General features: G+C 48.8%; 1 long non-coding RNA gene across 1 annotated transcript; it reads right to left on the bottom strand.

The window, feature by feature from the left end:
* Nucleotides 1-1,022: 1,022 nt before the first annotated feature.
* LOC139176858 (uncharacterized) lies at nucleotides 1,023-1,794 on the bottom strand. Its single transcript, XR_011561337.1, has 2 exons — nucleotides 1,505-1,794; nucleotides 1,023-1,208 (listed from the first exon to the last, which is right to left on the bottom strand). It is a non-coding gene; the product is annotated as an uncharacterized lncRNA (long non-coding RNA).
* Nucleotides 1,795-19,711: the final 17,917 nt, after the last annotated feature.

Here is a 19,711-nt window from a genome sequence, read left to right as displayed (position 1 = left end):
TCCTTCTGTCTCCTTTTCATTCAACATTTTTGAGGTCCGTGCTTGGTGTGATGCAAAAGAGTGAATCTGAAAGATCCCGATTCTGAGCCTTAAGCCCTGCTGTGTAGTCTTGGGGAAATCAACTCACCTCTTTGACACTAGAATCCCTCGCCTCTCCCCTTACTCGCCCCCTTGCTCACTGCCTCCCCGCAGCCACTCTGGAGCACTGCTCACAGTCCAGGCGACCTTAGGGCTGTTTGCATTCATTTTCCTTCAGCCTAGGACCCCCTCCCTCCTTCCTCTCTGGTCTCTGTTCACGTGCCTTCTCATCAGAGGCTTTCCCTGGCCACCCTCTCCAGAACAGCAGTTCCTGTCACTCTCTACCCCACACACTCAGCTTCATTTTATCCTCAGCTGCTAGCACCATCTGGCATACTATGCATATTACTTATTTAAGGAGGCTCTACCTTTTTTAATGTCCGCTCAGCGAGGCAGGGACAAGGCAGGGCCACTTTGAGGGTGGTTGTCATGGTCACTGCTGTGGACAGGGGCTCAGTTCCCCTGGGATCTCTCAGAATGGCTCGTCTAAGGAACAGAGTCCCAGCTCCAGTGCCCCACTGCTGAGGCTTGACCTTGGAGTGAGGACAGCCCCAGGGGTCGGGACTGTTGTCGCAGGCAGAGGGCAAACGTCTCAGCCCTTGTGCCTGGCATGGGCTCTGTAGCCCAGCCTCAGCTGTCTGGAACCATCGACCCTGGCCCGGCTTCCATCTGCAGATGTTTCTATGGGATCGTCCTTCCTGAGGATATGGGTTTGCAGGGAGAGGTGAGGTCTGTGCAGAATCCCAGTCTCAGCCCTGCCCCTCACACAGTGACCTCAAGCCCCGAGAGACACTGCCGCTGCACCTCGTGGGCAAGTAGGCCCCAGGGCAACAAGGGCTTTATGGTCTCCGTTTACGGATGGGGTGGCATGACCCGCCTTCGGCCAGTCCCCCACTGTATTAGTCTGCTAGCGCTGCTGTAACAAATGGCACAGACCGCACGGCTTTAACAACAGACATGTTTTATTCCTTTTGCTTCCAGAGGCTGGAAGTCCCACGTCAAGTTGTCAGCAGGGCTGGTTTCTCCCAAGGCCTCCCTCCATGGCTTGCAGATGGCCTCCGACTCTGTGTCCTTACGTGGCTCTGCCTCCGAGTGCACCACGGGCTCGCTGTGTGTCCAGATTTCCTCTTCTTAAAAAGACAATGGTCAGACTGGATCAGAGCCCACTCGCACTGCCATTTTAACTTAATTACCGCTTTAGAGATCCTACCTCTAAATACAGTCACATTCTGAGGGGACGGGAGTTAAGACTTCAACATAGGAATTTTGAGGGAGGGGGAATGAGACACAACCCAGCACACACTCAGCGTGTAAGCGTCTAAGTGGTGAAATGAGGCGGGCTGCCCTAGAGCTGCACACTTTCGCTCTGGCTCTGCCCCCTCAGCAAATCCTGCTCTAAAGCACTCAAGTCTCGGCTCACCCAGACCTTCAGGATTCGCCATCTGCAGCCGGCCTGCAGCACACTTCAGGCTCCAGAGCTCCAAGCAGTGATCGGCCTCAGCCACCGCGAGGAAACGCCAGCCAAGAAGTCTCAGTCTTTTCATCTCATGCACGAGACGCGTTTGCTCTCAGGAAAGGTCTTCAGAGGAAGTGTGGTCCACACACAGGTTCTTTGAAGCTGCTGTTTGGTTTCGGCTATTTATTTTGGCTGTGGTTCAGAGTCATCTCCCTTCAGACCGGAAGGGCTCCGAGTCCACTTGTCGCCATGCCTCTGGGTTTTTTGCAAGCTAAGGAGACACTGTCACTCTCCCTACCACCCTGTCACTTCCCCCATCGCCTCTCCTTTCCTTTTTTTTTTTTTTTTTTCCCTCTCTCACTCTTTTATTTGAGGAGCCTGAAATCACAAATATGTCGGGGGTAGGACAACGTCTTCAGCAGAGGGGGGTGGATACTGGGGTCATCTTTTATTAAGAACAAAGCTATTGAAGTGACGCACTCAAACATATTGCTATTAGAGACTTGAAAAGTATTTCCCTCATTAGCGTAAAAGGGAAGAAGGGAGCTAGCAATCTTGTTGATCAGCAGTGGCAATTTATTTTAAACTGTCCATTTTCTGGGTGTCAGAGGACGACTTTTATGTATAATCTTATTTCCAATTTCAACAAAGAACACTTCACTCATGTTCTGTGCGGATTTTTTTTTTTCTTCATAGACAATAACCGATTATAAAAGCGGTTCTCAGCCACCCCCCCTCCCATCTCAGAGTGGTGTTGACATATGGAAATGAATCAAAATGTAATACGCATAATTACAAGCATTGTAAGCAGGGTACAATTAGTGTCTCTTCAAACCAATGTTGTAATCAAAAGACACCACTAAAACAGTCCAAAAAGTGAGAAGACGATCGTGGAATGAGACATGGATTGGAAGGAAGTTTCTTTCTTTCTCTCTTCTCTCTTCTGCCATGTATAGAGATGCAAGTTGCCTCCTATTCTCTCCCTTAGCGGGTGCGGAGAAATCAATTCTAATTATTTTCTCCACCCATCGAGTTGAACACAGACAAGGAAACCTTGCTTTAAAAATAAACCCAGCCATGTGGAAGGGGCTTATCTTTTCTGAAGCTCGTATTTGGAGGGTATGTTAGAAGGTCACATAACCCTCAGGAGGCGTCAAGGGACAAGCTAGTCAACTAGGGCCCATTTGGTAGAATTTTGTCGCCAGGATTCCTTCTGTTGGGTCTGCAAGGCATTTTGCGGAGCTGTTGGTTTGGGGCTTGTTTTCATGGTTTTTGATGTTTCATTTGGTTTTCAGAGTGGATCCCTTGCCAATATTTAAAGATCAGGAGGGGTTCACATCAAAGATAAGATATTCCCCTCCTCCTGAAAAATTGTGTGAGCTGTCCACATATGACCACACCCTCCCAGGACACTGTCCCCTGGTGGCCAGCAGAGTCTAGACACAGGGCAGATCCTCCTGTTCTCCACATCCTGACCTCTGATCCTGCCCCAGGTCTGCAGGCAGCTTATCCCCACGCTGTCACTGACTGTAAAGGATCAGAGCAGCTCATTTACCCGCCATTTGCAAGAAAACCACCACGGACCAGCCACATTGTCTTTGCTTCATCCACCGCCTTTTCTACTCTCTACCACCCCGCTGAAGTGCGCTTCCCACCCACAAACTCCCATCAACCCCTCGCAAGCCCAGTTTTGGTGTTCCTGATGCCAGAGAGTGTCTCCCGACCATGCCTACCCATTCCCCCTAAACCGACCCCCAAGCCCATCAGTCACTCTTGACCCTGTTCACGCCTCCTCGCGTGAACTCTTCGCGCTGCTGCTAAATCCCACCGCGCCCTTGATCTGGGCACTTCTCCCTGGCCTGGAGCCCCTGGAAAGTGAGGTCCTCGCCTTTTCCATGGCCGCATCCCAAATGCCGAGCATAGAGTCTGGCGCAGGGGAGGTGTGAAGTCCTTGTTTGGATTTCTGAATGAATTATTCAGTGAATGCTGCCTCTTTCTTGTCTCCGAAGTGAGGCTGGCAGGAGACAGAAGGGAAAGGGGACGATCACCGAGAACCTACTATGCGTCTGCCCCTCAGCCTGTGTTTTGCCTTGAGAGGAAAAAAAAAAAAAAAAAGACCTTTTCTAGCTTCCACCTCGATATTGACCAGCTATCAAGCTATTTACTCCTCAAAAAAGCAAGTCTTCATGGTAAAATAAACTGCTACCAGTGATTAAAACTCATACTGATATCCCTACATACCAATAGGTGTCAATGCCAATTCCCACACCTACGTCTGCATCTGCATTTACAGCTTTATCACCACTATCTGCCATCTCGATATCATCTCAGCTCTGGGTTGCTCAGAATAGCAAACATTTGGAAACCACTTAAGCACCCATCAACAGGGCAATAGTTCAACAAACTGCAATGTATTCAAATACTGGAAAACGCTGAAACCATCAATATAAGGATAGTCACTTACAGACAGGGACAAAGAGTCCAGCTTGCAGGGGCCAGGTCACGCCACGCCCAGAGACAAGGGTGATACACATTTGCAAACTGGTTTTCATCTACAAATGCAAACATGCAGAGACGTTTGGAACCGCTTCAGCCCAACACTGAATGGACTTCCAAGGCAGGAAGTTCTCTCTGCTGAATTTTGCTTGTAAGTTTCCATTCTTTTCACATTGAAAAAACATTGTGATTTTTTTTCCCCCTAAAGCAATGAATTAAATGCATTACGTAAATGCACTACAGTGGCATCTCCCTTCTCTCCTGGTTTGACTGAGCGCACTTTCTGCCAGGCACCATACTGCGCCGCTGCCCTCCATCCGCAGTACGTAATGGGCTGGGTCTGGGCCAGTCTCTCCCATTTTAGTAAATTCACACTTGACCCTGTTCATGTTTTCAGGTCCAGGAGTCAAGGCCCCTTTCTGAGGCGAATCTTGACAATATTTGATCCTGAAACACGGGCATCAAAAGTTCAAAGGGGAAGGAGCCATAGACAGGCTCTAGATTAATCCGCCCTCTGTGCCGAAGGGGAAACTCACATCTCCACGTGTTGGAAGGAGCAGGAAGTCAGAAGCCCTAGCTCCGCCCCTTCCTGGCTGTGTGACCCTGAGTCAGCTCTTTCACCTCTCTGCACCTGCCTCCTCTTTCTCATCTATAAACCTGAAATAATAATAATAACTGCAACCATAGTAAGGGTCGTTTCAAAGCTTAAATATGACAGTGACTGGACCTGAGCTTTTGAAAATGGAGAAACACTGCTGCTGCTGCTGCTGCTGCTGCTGCTAAGTCGCTTCGGTCGTGTCCGACTCTGTGCGACCCCTGAGACGGCAGCCCACCAGGCTCCCCGGTCCCTGGGATTCTCCAGGCAAGAACACTGGAATGGGTTGCCATAGCAGATCGGAATTGTGACCATTAACTTGAATCAGTTTCCCTGACTATGGGGGAAAATGTACACACACACATATAGTAGAAATCACAGTCATCAGGACCAGGGCTCCTGAGGGGATAAAGCCATCACCATATACTCCCAGATTTGCAGTCTCTGCTGTGGGGCCTGAGAGGGGGCAGGTGGGCTCTCATAACCTCTAGACTCCACTCTCCCCTTGCCAATGACCTGACCGTCATCGCCAAGGCCTCCCAGCCCAGGGGCTTCTAGAGAGATCTGGGACAACCTCAGAGGGTGTCCATCTGGGGCTCAGCACCTCGGCAGGTCATTTCTATTCAGCCCAGAGCTTCCTTTAAGGTTGGGGAGGCAAGGAAGGGAAGGCTGAGAAGACAAGTTAAAATCAACTCCGGGTCAGCAGGGCAGCTGGCCCCGGGCCCAGTCGGGGAACCTCTCGGGAAGGGCCCCACCCAGCCAGCCCTCCCACAATGCACCAGGTGCTCCTGCTGATAAGACTGGGCTGCTCGGCCTGGGGGCGCATGACGGGAACAGAGGAGAAGCCTGTCTATCCTTGAGGGCTGTGAGAGGAAACTCCTGCTCCGTGAAGTGCAGGCAGATAAGACAGAAGCAGCTGAGGCCTGGGGCGTACTTTCCCCCTCTGTTTTTTTCTGTTGTTTTGTTTCAGTTCCCTTCTTATTAAAGGAGAGAGAAAACCTGAGGCCCAGCCCACCAGTCAAGCATGGATGCTGACTTGTAGACGTTTAATGAAGATGGTGAGATTCCAGCACTGAAATCTCAAGAGTGGTTTCACGCAGAGCACGAGTTTGTGGGAGACTTTTAGTTCTTCTTTACCTTTTGCTGAATTTTCCAAATACAGGCATACCTCATTCTTCTGAGCTTCTCAGATACTGTTTTTTTTACGGACTGAAATTTTGTGGCAACCCTGCATCAAGCAAGTCTGGTGACACCATTTTCCCAACAGCATTATTTTGAATTATGTACATTGGTTTTTAGACATAATGCCATCACACACTTATAATAGACCACAGTGTAGTGTAAACATAATATTTATAGGCACTGGAAAACCAAAAATGTCTGTGTGACTCAAATCGTTGCAGTGCTGACTGTATTGCAGTGATCTAGAATTGAACCCACAGAATCTCTGAGGTCTGCCTGTACTTTTGCCATGACCAAGCATTGTGTTTATAATCATAAAAACTAAAAGTCCTTTTTGAATGCAAGGTTTGAATCTCATTTCATATTTGCTCCAAAGCACAGTCACTAAAGAGGGAGAGTGTACGTGTTCTGTGATCCAGGGACAAATGTGGTGTTGCTTATCAGGAGAACAGTGGCAAGAAGAAGGTCGTATGCTCCCCAATCTAGGGGATTGTTCTAGAAAACAGTTTGACAGTTTCTTATAAAGTTAAAATACACTTAGCACATAATCCAACAATCCGACTCCTGGGTATTTATTGCAGAGAAATGAAACTTATCTTCACCTAAAAACCTGTACATGGATGTTCATAGCAGCTTTGTTCCTAATAGCCCCAAACAGGAAATAACTTGGCCATCAGTGGGTAAAGAGTTAAACAAACTCTGGTATGTCCATTCAAAGGAACGAAAGGAGCAAACTCTGGATATACGTAACACCTTGCATGGATCTCAAGGGCATTGTGCTGAGTGATAAAAAGCCATTTTTGAAAATCAATGTGCTATACCATTCACCTAGAATATGAAAATGTTCAAAGATGAAGAAAGGAGTGTTATATATGAATATTCTCAGAGCAACATAGTCATAGCTCTAAAGAATAGATCAGGGGTTGCCAGACATGAGGAGTCGGGTGGGATGTGACCATCTGGGGGTTGTTTGAAGGGGTTTCTTTTTGATGATGGATCAGCTCTTGTTCTTGGTGACAGTGACTCAAATCTGCACACCTGGTAGAATTTCATAGAACTATACACCCACCCTCCAAAAGTTCACCTGCAGTCAGTGACCAAATTAGGGTTGCATTCAAGTTAATCATATTGTGCTAATGTTAATTTCCTGGTCTTGATCATTTTATTTTGATTCTGTAAAATATTATCATTGCAGGGAACTGGGTGAAGTGTACCAGGGAACCCTCATTACTATTTTAGCAAATCCTTGTGAACAACTGTAAAGCATTTTAAAACGAAACTATTAAAAACAAGCTGACTCATCTCCACTCTGGTTTCTTTGTGTTGGTTTCATTCTTAGGCAGGACCTCACCTCATGGTGACCAAAACGGTGCCAGCAGCTCCAAACCCTCTCTGTTTAGCAGTTGTCACTAAAGGACCATCCCTTTCTCAGCAGTTCCAGCTAACATCACATGCCCATCTCTGTCCATTGTTGGCACGAGAGGAATGGAACACACTGACTGGTCAGCTCTAAGTCATGGCCAGACCCCTGCTCTCCCATAGCAGGCAGAGGATAGCCCCGTCAGAAGCACATGCGGACTTTACTCCGGAATAAAATGTATAAATGTATCTTCAGCAGAAAAAAGGAAAATTGGAAGCTGGGCTGGTAAAACCGACAGATGTCCAGCAGAGAGGAAAATGGCATCATTATAAGGATAAAATATTACATGAGACAGTGAGTGTAAAACACGCCAAAGGTGGTAGGTGCTTATTAGGAGATTCACAAAGAGCTTTCCTCTGCTTCCTCTGCTCATCGTTGCTGATAGAAGAATCAGGCACGTTGGAGAATTCAGCCTGGTTTGCCATTTGCACCACCTCCAACTGCATTCCAAACGAGTGCCCAGCAGCGCTGGCTGCCTTTCTCACAGAGCACTCTGCAATCCTGAATTCTTTTCTCCTGGTCCCAGTTGGATGCGATGTTGTTCCTACCAGACTGCCTATGTTAGAGAGTCTGAATCTTTCTTTCCTCTAAAAATAAGAGCCAGTCAGCATCAGTGGCATTGTGCCAGGCGTGGTGCTAGACATTCTTCATTATAATTGTTGCCCTAACCCAGGGCATTGCTCCACTTTGCAGATGAATTAACTGAGTTTTGGGGGAGGCCATCACATGGTTTGGAAGTGGCAGAGCCAGATCTCAAACCCAAAGGTTCTAAATGCCTTTCACTTCCGGCAGAAGAAACCTCTCTGTGCCCCTAAGATTTCACCAGAGAAAGTCAACCGGCAGAGCCAACCTAGTCTGGAGCTTCCATCCACCTGCTGCCCAGCATCCTTCATTTGTAATGGGCTGCCATTTCTCTCTCTTTTTATGATGCCGATCTACTGGAGGCCAGGGCATTAATATCACTGTAAACCAAGCCCGCTGTGGAGCAATTAGCAGCACAATTGCTTCTCTGCTCCACTTTCACCAGAGCCCAGAAATAACATTCCATCCTGCACACCACACGTCATGCCAGGGCAGGCCACCCGTTCTGCTAGGCCCAAGGAACCCCTGTTTTGCCTAAGACATTATTACAATAAACTCCATGTTTATTCTGCCCAACCGGCTTGTGGAATGCAAGTCAAGAAGCATCTTTCTGGTGGCTGGATTGGGGGTTGGGGGGCCAAGGAAGTCCCCTCGTCTCCCAAGCTAAGTACTTTGTTCTCTCTCCACTTGATTTCTCCCCTTTCAATTTATACACACACACACACACACACACACACACACACACACACACACACACACACACGCATGCCTGGGGGCTATTTTGTTCCTCTTAATTGAAGTGATACAAAAAAGCTGCTTTTGTTTATCTTCATCTTTTCCATTTTTTTCCTCCCCCCTGGGAAGGGCGGTTGCTACTGGCTTATTCTCTGTGTGTGTGTGAGTGTGTATGTGTGTGCATTGTATGTACATGTGTGTTTCCTGGTTATTTCATTTTTTGCAACTGCATGTCCACAGTGAGTCAAAATTCAACCACATTTGGAAAATAAATAGTGCCAGCATCACATTTGTTAAAGCCAGAGCCTGTTGTCCAGGGCAGCCTGGCTGTTAGGGTCCCTGTGCAGGTCTCAAGAGAAACAGAATCACTCACCCGGCCAGGTTCTCTGGCTGAGCCGGAAGCGTGCATTCCACAGCTCCTGCCAATGCACAGATTTCCTGGGGTCTTTGTTTCCTAGTGTGATTGGACATATTTAGTCAAAACCACTGAGCTTCATGACTTCTGATCTTTTTTTTTTTTTAATGTCCAGAGCTAGTGAAGGACCAGGAAGCCTGGAGTGCTGGGGTCCATGGGGTCGCAAAGAGTCGGACACAACTGAGCGACTGAACAACAGCAAGGGTTTACTTAGGGCCTGCTGCACGCCAGGAACTCTGCAAGAGCTGGATCTGCACTGGATCTAGTTTTCAGGTGGGATTCACCCAGCGCCCAATATAGAATTTCAGGTACAACGGGCTCTCAGTATTAATGGTAATAATAGCTAACATTTATTTGTATACTGTACCCTATGCAGGTTGCAAACCATTATATAGTATTAATATTTTGGATATTAATATTACATATTTAACAATAATTTTTTAATGAAAATATTTTGAACATATAGGCAAGAACACAAAAAATACAATAAACACCAGTTTTTTAAAAAGTCTTAACTGCATGCTCTATTTGCTCCAGATCTTTTTCACCTAGAACAAGCCATCACAGCTGTAGCAGAGATCCCCACGCACCTACCCTGATCCCAGTTTTCTCTTCTACGTTCCAACCAGGAATGTACAGGAAAACTACATTTGGAGTTTATTATCTCAGTGTTGTTGTTGCTTAGTTGCTAAGTTGTGTCCCACTTTTTGAGAACCCAACTACTATAGCCCCCCAGGCTCCTCTGCCCGTGGGATTTCCCAGGTAAGAATACTGGAATGGGTTGCCATTCCCGTCTCCAGGGGATCTTCCTGACCCAGAGATCGAACTGAAATCTATGGCTTGGCAGGCAGATTCTTTACCACCGAGCCCCCTGGGAAGCCCATTTATTACGTCAATAGACGTTTTTAAATGTTTAGTACACGATTACATATCTGTAAACATCATATTTTGTTGTTCAAGCAGGTTTTGAAATTTTAATTAATTGGTATCTAGCTGTACATTTCATCCTATATTCTCCCACTATTTTCTTCCCACTTTACATAGATTATCACATTTAATCCTCACAATGGCCGTAAGAGGCTGGCACCATTTTACAGATGAGGAAGGCAAGGCACAGAGGAAATTAAACCCTTAGGCTAACATTTCCTTATGCCAAACATGAGTTTAAACTGTGGCTCAGCTGTTGGACACCAAAGTGCAGATGCCAAAGAAATGAGTGGTTAGGGACCCCAAAGAAGAATGTTAATGGGATCTTTATTCATAAGAACTGAAAGTTAGAAATAACCCAAATGCCCATCAAGAGCAGGATGGATAAACACATTGTGCTGAGGTCACACCATGGACTATTACACATCAATGAAAAAGAATGAGCTCGTGTGGCTGCAGGAGCGTGGACGCATCTCAGACATGATGCTGAGAGAAGACAGACACAAAGGAATGTGCTGCGTGCTCCCATCTGTATGACGTTCAGAAACAGCCCTACGGGATCACAGCGGAGCAGTGATTATTTCTGGGGGCAGAGGGCAGGGTTGACTGGGAGGGCCGAGGGTGGGGGCTGCTGGGTTACCCAAAGTGTTTCTAGAGCCTGATCTTGGAGGTGCTTACACAAGGGGAGGACGATGTGGAAACTCTCAGGCTTTGTGCTCAGATTTATGTCTTGTATTATATGTGCTATGCCTTGATGCTGCTGGTGGTGACGATGGTGGTGGTGCGGATGAGGTTGTGAATGGCGATGAGATGACAATGATGATAAATCATGCTGTGAGGTCATATGGATTGTCCGAGGCAGAGCCATCTGGAACCCAGACAGCCAAACTTCTGAATCTGCCTTGACCGTGACTCTCTGGATATTTATAAAGTGAAAGTAGATGAGCAGATAGAGTTATCTGCCCAAGTTCGCACATTGGTCACGTAAAAAAGATAGGACCTGATCCTATTATAGTTCTGTCTGACTCCCACATCCAACCCTCTTTTCTTTGCCTCTGACCTCTGCCAGGGATAGAGGCAGGGTCCTCTGGGTACCCTATTCTCTGTCAGGGTGCTGAGGACTCACTTTTCCACTCTTTGTGCAACGTATTTCATTTCCAAAACATGTATGCTCCCATTTCACAGATGGAGAAATAAAGGCTCAGTCACGCACCCCCAGACGGCCAGATCCCCGGCTCCTGTGAGGCCTTCTGGACAGAGCATGGAGCCTGTGGACAGTCAGCTCAGATCCTACTGAGAACCCCAGCTGGGTGACCTGGGCCGGCCATCACCCTGTGCCTTGGTTTTCCCATCTGCCAGGTGGACGTCACAACCCTGGCTCTGCAGGGCAAGGTGGGCATGAAATGAGGTGACACCCGAAGGGCGTGCACACCCATCAGCCGCTCATCTCTCTTCCTGATTCCTTGGCTTCCTGGCCATTCAGTCTTTCTTGTTCATCACTTGGTTGACCTCTGTGCTGTCTTGCAGCTTTAAGATTCTATGATTTATGGCATTTTATGCAAATGTTGATTAAGCACTCCACTCTGCGGACTGCAGAGAAAAAGGAGGGGGGGTGGGGCTGGCGTGGTCCCTAATTCCACATGGACAACAATAATGTTGACAGGAGAATTGACAAGTGGCAGGTCGGCCATCTCTTCTGCTCCCAGAACATCCGGGGAACCACATGGTGTTCCTGCATGTGATTCACGCAAGATATGAAAAGGATGGCCCAGCTGGGGTGGGGTGGGTCCCCGATAGGAATTAGCACAGGGGGCCTGGGCTTTGGGGAGCCAGGACGGCCACCCCTCTTTAGCAGGTCTTTATTGAATGTTCTGTTCTACAGTGGCCTATAAAACCAGGAGGGGAAAACAAGAGCTCTCACTTCTCAGAGCTACATATAATAACCTTAAAACAGGCATCCATAAACGTGGAGCTAGTAATTATTCGGATCTAGTTAAGCATGCGACAAAATGGAATAAACGCAGCTCCATTAACCTTATTTTAAAAGCACTTTTTGGTGATTCATGTTTATTACACTGTTAACATTTGGAAGAGTGGACGCCCACCACCGTTTCTGCAGCCCTGTGCAGAAGAAAACATGTACTTGTGGGGAAGGGAAGTAGGCCCAGCAGAAAGTGTTTCTGTTTTAGCAATGCCTGCCCTAAAGAGACAGTCTCTGTCCATCCCCTCGTTCAGTGTTCAAGTAAGTATTGCTGTGTCTCGGATACTCGGCGAGGTGATGGGGCTGCAGCAGTCAGAGAACGGCCACCAGGCTTGGGGAGCTGATGTTTCCAGGGGGCGAGACCTGGGGAACCCAATCACTTCTACTGGGAAGCGATTTGGGACCCTGATGAAAATCTCTACCGGGAACTTCCCACCAGGGCCAAGACTACCACGACTGTTTTGTTCCCTACCGCACCCCCTTCAGACCGGTCTGGCAGGTAATAGATGTGCAATAAGATTATTAAATGACTACCAGAATGAGGGGCTGGGGTGGAAGGAGGAGGCTGTGAAGTTTCCCAAGGAAAATAACCGAGTGGGGCCGGCCACTGGGCTCCCTGAGGCCCAGCCCAGTGCTTGCATCCCCCACCCCCACCCTCACTTTGCCATCTTCCTTCTAGAAGAGCTACTTTGCGGGCTCTTTAAAGGCACCCCCTGCAAACCTTGCTGAGCGATTCAACTGCAACCTATCAGAAGAAGGAGACACGCTGTTGCTATTTTCTAAGGGGAAGTGTTTATAGAGATAAAGCTCAATTTTAACTCCTCCAGAGAGAAGCCAGAACCTTCTCTAGCAGGGAAGTGGAGAGTGAAGTTGGCTATGTAGGTGAACCGAGAAATCCATATGGGAGGCATGTCGAGGAGTCTTTAATGGAAGGATATTTCGAATTTACAAACATGTAGATGCCCAAATTCTCACTTCTTTTTACCCATAGAGTTAGATATACATACATACAAAGGCATTAATAAAGGCAATCTCTGGGAAATAGGAACATGATGTTTTTACCTTATATTTTGCCTATCTCTTTTCTCTAACCTTCACGATGCCTATTTACTGAATTTTTTTTAATACAACATGAGTGCAGATGTGGGCTTCCCAGGCGGCACTAGTGGTAAAGAACATGCCTGACAATGCAGGAAACATAAGCGACGTGGGTTTGATCCCTGGGTCAGGAAGATCCCCTGGAGGAGGGCATGGCAACCCCCTCCAGTATTCCTGCCTGGAGAATCCCATGGACCGAGGAACCTGGCAGGCTATGGTCTATAGGGTAGCAAAGAGTTGGACACGATGAAAGCGACTCAGCGTGCACACACGTGCAGCTATACTGATGGCATTTAATTCCCGGCATCTGAAGTAGCCCTTTAGTCATTCACTCATTTATTCACTCATTCATCCAGGAACACAGTTCAAGTCAACTATGACATCATAAGCCTCGGGATGGGGTTTAACTTACCAAGATAAATGACTAGCATCTCAGCCCTTCAGGGCTTCCCAGACAGCTCGGTGGTAAAGAATTCACCTGCTGATGCAGGAGACCCTAGTTCAATCCCTGGGTTGGGAAGATCCCCTGGAGGAGGAAATGGCAACTCACTGCAGTATTCTTGCCTGGGAAATCCCATGGACAGAGGAGCCTGGCAGCTACAGTCCATGGGGTCACAAAGAGTCAGACTTGGCTGAGAGACTGAGGGTGCACGTGTTCCACCTCTGCCCTTCGGTTGGTCCTCTTCTGGGCAGAGATGCAGACTGAGGGCAGGATGGGCGTGGAAGTAGAGAGATGTACTGACTGGAGGATGGAGTCCTGCCCATGGATGCCAGGAAGGGAAGGTGGTGGGGGGTGGGGTGGGAGGGGACATGGCAGGGCTTAGCCACACCTTTGTCTCCCTCTCTCTTAGCTCCGTTACTCAGACTTTCAAATTTGTGAGATGCACCAAATTCCTACCTACCTCAGGACCTTTGCACATGCTGCTGAGTATGGAAGGCTCAGACCTATCCTCACACACACACACACACACACACCCATGCATGTGCTTTATTTCTACCAGTATCACACCTACTCATCTCCCAGGTCTCAAATTTAATCACTTCCTGTGGGGTTCACTCCTTGACTCCCGAGGAAAAGCCTCCAATCATTTATCCGCACAGAACCTGTCCTTCTGCACTTGTGGGATAGCCTTATTAATCTATGTGTTCCCTTTGTAATTCATGGCGTGAAGTCATGAAAACAACCCCATGCCTTATTCATTTCTATAACCCTACATCTTAGGACAGAGCCTGGCACAGAGTGATCGTTTCATAAACATTTGCTGCCTAGTGAAAGAACAAATTGTTTTAACAGCGTGATGCTGGAAAAGTGTATTCTCATGGTTTGGTTTCTTTAGCTCATTCTGATTAAAACAGGAGTAACAGGGACCTCTCCAGTGGTCCATTGCTTAAGACTCTGTGCTCCCAATGCACGGGGCCCAGGTTCAATCTCTGGTCAGGAAACGATCTCGCATGCTGTGCAGCCGAATAAATAAAAACAACAAGAATAACAGCACCCGCCGGCATTTATGGAGGACTCGCCATGTGCTTGGAAAACCGCTAATAATTATACACGCATTATCTTGGCTGAACATCAGCAACAGCAACCTGTATGGTAAATAGTGGTAACATACCCATTTTCCAGAGGAGAAAATAAAGGCATTTATAGGGAAGTCTCCATTTCTTGTGAACCGGAGGCTCTTTGCAAGTCAGCTCATCTCTGTGAACCTCAGTTATTGAAAGAGATGAGTTTAGTAGCCCACATATACACGTACATACAGTGGCTCACAGAATACAAAACCCAGCCCATCTCTGAGACATCGACGACGCTGAAACACAATGATGCCAACACCTTTGCGCGGGTGAGTTGGCTGTCTATGCCTGGTATCTAGTGAGCACTTGGAACACACTTGGATGAGGACTCCCCTGAACTTTTAACTTGCAAAGCCGAATCCCTGGCAGACGGCCATGCTCTGAAATTCTGCGGCGTAATAACCGTGAATCGCCCCCAGAGTCTCCAGGACACAAAGCTGGTTGGCTTCCCTGGCCCAGGCTCGTCGTGTGGGAAGCCAGGGAGGCCTTGGACACAGCCACCAACCTGGGGGTCTCGGCTACAGACAGAGCCCGCCGCCAAAGGGCCCTCCTGCCGCCCTTGCTGAAAAGACCGGTAAATTCAGCAGCCAGGGTGTCTGGCCTTCCCACTTGCTCCCTCTAAATCTCCCTCTAAGTGGCAGGACTCTGGCCCGGCTGCCCAGTCTGGGCACATTTGCTTCATGTCAGGGCAGAGCTGTGCCAAGGACCTCCCCGGGGCTGGCGGGGACCTTGTTTTTCCCACATGGCAACCCTCTCAGGAGCTGCTGCTTGACTCAGCGTGACCCAGACACCCAGCTGCAGACGCCGGGGACTGGAGGGGACTCTAAAGCTTCCCACTTTCTAAGTTGCTCTGTCTGTCTTAACTAAGAGTTCAAGAAGAGCCCCTGGGGATAACATTCCAGGAGCCCAGTTTTCCTTGGGGCTTCAAGGAACCAGTTTGCAAAGGAGCAGACAGGGAGGTCTGGTGGCCCTGGCTCAAAACTAAGGCCGGAATGCCTCGGACAAGTCCTGCCGCCCTCCAGCCTCAGTTTCTTTGTCTTTACACTGGGTTAGTCTCTTGGTGCAAGACTCAGTCTCCTTATCCATCTGAGTTGGCCCTTCCCAGACTCGACCAGGCCCTGGGGCCTCATGATGGAACCTGGGGGTCTGATGCACTTCCTCCCCTTGCAAGGAGCCTCCACATCCAGCCTCCGTTGTCTCCCGTCACCTGAACACAGCCAAGGGCACGCGGCTGGCCCCAGAATTGGTGCACAGCATCCTTCGCCACGTGCCCTGGAAGCCAAGCTCGCCTGAGGAGTGAAGGTCTCCATAGCCCCGGAGTGGACCCCATGCCTCCCTCGGAGCCCACTGCTGAAAGAGGAGGCGCGGCCACTCCAGGCTCCTGTCTGTTATTCTAGAAGCCCAGAGCAGCCTGGAGTCTTCCAGGAAAGGCATGCTGGAAAGCACCTTGCATGGGAATCCCAGTAATTTCTCGGCCAAGTTCTTCCCCACTCATTGCTTCTCTCAGCCCCATTACAGGGACTGTCATTGTCCCCAGCATACAGGTGGGAAAGCTGAGCTCAGTGAGCAGGTTGACATAGTCAGGATTGTTCAGTTCCTACATAACCTCCCCGCCCCACCCTCCAACACGCTCTGACGTCCTTACGATGCCCGATTCCCATCCCGCACAGTATGACTGAACTCGTGGATGAAAGGAAAAGTGAAAGTCGCTCAGTCCTGTCCGACTATTTTCAACCCCATGGACTGTAGCCCACCAGGCTCCTCTGTCCATGGAATTCTCCAGGCGAGAATACTGGAGTGGGTAGCCATTCCCTTCTCTAGGGGGATCTTCCTGACCCAGGGATCGACCCTGGGTCTCCCGCACTGCAGGCAGATGCTTTATCTTCTCAGCCACCACCAGGGAGCTTTTGCTGATGAATCTTGACCCAAAATTCAGGCCCTTCGGACATTCCTTAAACTCCTCTGGGCATTCCCAGAAAGAAACTGTCATTTAAGCATATACACATGCGTGTGTGTGTGTGTGTGTGTGTATGACACAGGGGACCTTCTCCAGTATCTAAGATGAGGTTAAGCCAGGATTCCATTTGCGCACCTGCTGAGACGTGGTGTTAGACGCCGGCATGACTGAGGACTTCAAATCAAGGAGAGAGGCCGAGAACAGAGGGTATGGGAGGATTTTCCCATTGGTGGTCCCTTCACTATCTTTTTTGAGAAGCCTTAATCCCTTAATCACTTTTATTAATCTCATAACAATCTTTCCAACATCGGTTACATCCTTCTTATCTCAGTTAAGCATTTTGGTGAACTCAGAGCTTCTTGTCACTTAGGGAATTTTCCCATCAGCTTAAGGCACCTGTTCTTACACACACTCTCTCCTTTCTCTTTCTCTCTCTCCCTCCTGCCCTCTATCCTCCCTCCTCGTCTCCCTCCTCCAGCTATCTTGTTAGAATCCAAGAGCCCTTGAATTTCAGAGCTAAGAGGGAACTTTCAGAATCTCCAGCGGACATTTTGCATTTTACAGCTGGAAAGTCAGGGCTCTGAGATGTTACTGAACTCATTCAAGTTCACACCATGGGCACAAGTGGGTATTTGTATCCCACAGGAACAACAACACATCTCACAGGCGTAAGCGCTTACCCAACCTCTTGCCTTCGATCCTCACAAACACCTCTTGGGTAGGTTCTACCATTGAACCCATTTTAGAGATGAGGAAGCTGAGGCAGAGCCAGGGAAATCACTAGGTCCTGGGCACATTGTGAGGGAGGCATGGCCAGGAGCCTGGAACCCAGGCTGCCGCACTTCAGAGCCTGAGCTCCCAAGCGCTGGGCCCTCTCACGATGTGTGGGTACCACTCTGTGTCCACCCCTTCAGGGACAGTCGGCCGGGGCACAAACAGCGTGAAGCAGGCCCCTTATCAAGTGAAATAAAGGTACCGAGGGCTCAGGATGTGGCCGTTGCCCTTCTCTCAGATTAAGAGCTCAGATCATTCACCTGTGTGGGGTCCCTACAGCCCAGCCTGGGGTCTTCTTGTCATGAGAGCCCGTGACAGAGCCTCTACTACCAACTGCCATCAGGGAGCCATGAAACCTGCTGGGCATCTCACACCCAGGCCAGCCCTGGCGACACCACAGACTCACTCACAGCAGAGCCCCCACCTCCTTCACATCTCAACTGGAGGTATCCGCCAACAGCACCAGCTGCAGAGGCTTTTCTGGAAGAGGTGAATAATGTGAGAAGCCAAGACGAAAAGCCTAACTGGAAGCTGTTGGTGGAAGTGGGGGTTTTGAAGGGGAAAAAAATGTGAAAGTATTTATCGCTCTTTGCAACCCCATGGGCTGTAGCCTGCCAGGCTCCTCTGTCCATGGAATTCTCCAGGCAAGAAGACTGGAATGGGTTGCCATTTCCTTCTCCAGGGGATCTTCCTGACCCAGGGATCAAACCTGGGTCTCCCGCACTGGCAGGCAGATTCTTTACCGCTGAGCCACCAGGGAGGGTCTTCCCAATTCCAGTCTCCACTGGGAAGCTCTGGAAGCCACTGGGGATCTCAGACACCACAGTTTCAAAGCTGCCAAAGAGATATCTCTGTGTATCCCCCAGGTCTGATCTCCTGTGAGCTTAGAAACGTCCTCCGTCTTCCTCCGAGCCCTGTGTGAAGAGGGTGCGCCCAAGGGAACTGGTCTCAAATCACTAGAGTCAACAGAGACACCAACGTGGAATCTCGAGGCTGCTCCTGGGGAGTCCCTCCTGCCCTGCCTGGTGCCTTGTGTGCCTCCCTTTTCATCTCCCATCACCTCTGCTCTCTCCCTCTCATCCCCTTCCCCCTTTGTCTGCCTGACAAGTAGCTGGTTGGGGGGTGAAGATGGGAAACCAATCACCGAACTTAGAAAATAAAAACACCCTGGTCGGCTTTATTAATCTCCTGAAATATGCTCTCCAATTGCTGCTGAGCAGAAAGGGCTCGTGTTTTCCCCAAGAACATCATAAAAAAAATTTTTTTAAAAGAAGTAGAAATGTTTACAAGGATGGCTGGGAAAAAGTGCAGTAGATCTTCCTGGTAATGTACAAGGTGATGCAGTAATTGCTATGGAAACTAGTCATTATAATTCAATAAAAAGGGAGGGGGAAAAGTTAACTTCATTGTGTTACCTATGACTCTATAGTCATGTTCTTTACATATATTAGCATAAAATCAAGCCCCACTTTTATTCTCAGGGTTTTCACTAGCTCTGCCTTCACAAAAGGGTGTGTAGGATTCACCACAGATGAAGCCTTAAAGAGGAGATGAAAATTCACTTTGCAAGAAATCTCTCTCTATTTTATTCCCCTGGGTACAATATTTAATGTTTCTGCATAATGTGTGTGCAGGTTCTGGAAGAGAATATAGCCGGTACACGAGGAGTTTTGCCCAGTGCATGAGAGGAAGAGCCTTCCCTCTCTACAGGCTCTGAGATGTGACAGAAAGGGAATTCTTCTTCTAGGAGAGATGCAACTTGAAAACCATCACTGCTGTCCCCCAGAAGCTTGCAAACCTCCGTGTAATTGGGAGTCCAGAAACAGGGCACCAGAGTTAGAAGGCAGGGAGCGCTCATCCAGCTCTGGACAAGTCACTTGGTGACTTGGTTTTTCTGTGCGGCCCAAATGGTACAGGCTATTAAACCACTGTCTCTCCCCTCCGCACCTGCCCTTCTATCCTCTGCCTTCTGGGGCCAGAGCTGGAGGCTGCACACTGCACTTCTGCTTTGCCTGCTGGACTTATGATAGCCTCTGCCCATAAGGGGCGCCAGTGAGAGGTGGTCAGCAGGAAACTGAAAGTCGCTCAGTCTCATCTGACTCTTTGCGACCCTGTGGACTATACAGTCCATGAATTCTCCAGGCCAGAATACTGGAGTAGGTAGCTGTTCCCTTCTCCAGGCGATCTTCCCAAGCCAGGGATCGAGCCCAAGTCTCCCACACTGTGGGTGGATTCTTTACCAGCTGAGCCACCAGGGAAGCCCAAGAATACTGCAGTGGCTAGCCTACCCCTTCTCCAGCGGATCTTCCTGACCCAGGAATCAACCCAGGGTCTCCTGCATTGCAGGAGGATTCTTTACCAGCTGAGCTACCAGGGAAGCCATCACCTCAGCAGTGGTTCCAGGGCAGGTCTTCCTCACAGTGATAACCACCAGCCTCTTAAC

This window comes from Bos indicus, chromosome 17 (assembly GCF_029378745.1).
Source record: "Bos indicus isolate NIAB-ARS_2022 breed Sahiwal x Tharparkar chromosome 17, NIAB-ARS_B.indTharparkar_mat_pri_1.0, whole genome shotgun sequence".
NCBI lineage: Eukaryota > Metazoa > Chordata > Mammalia > Artiodactyla > Bovidae > Bos > Bos indicus.
The sequence above is the reverse complement of the archived record's forward strand: the minus strand, read 5'-3'. Positions and strand labels throughout refer to the sequence as shown.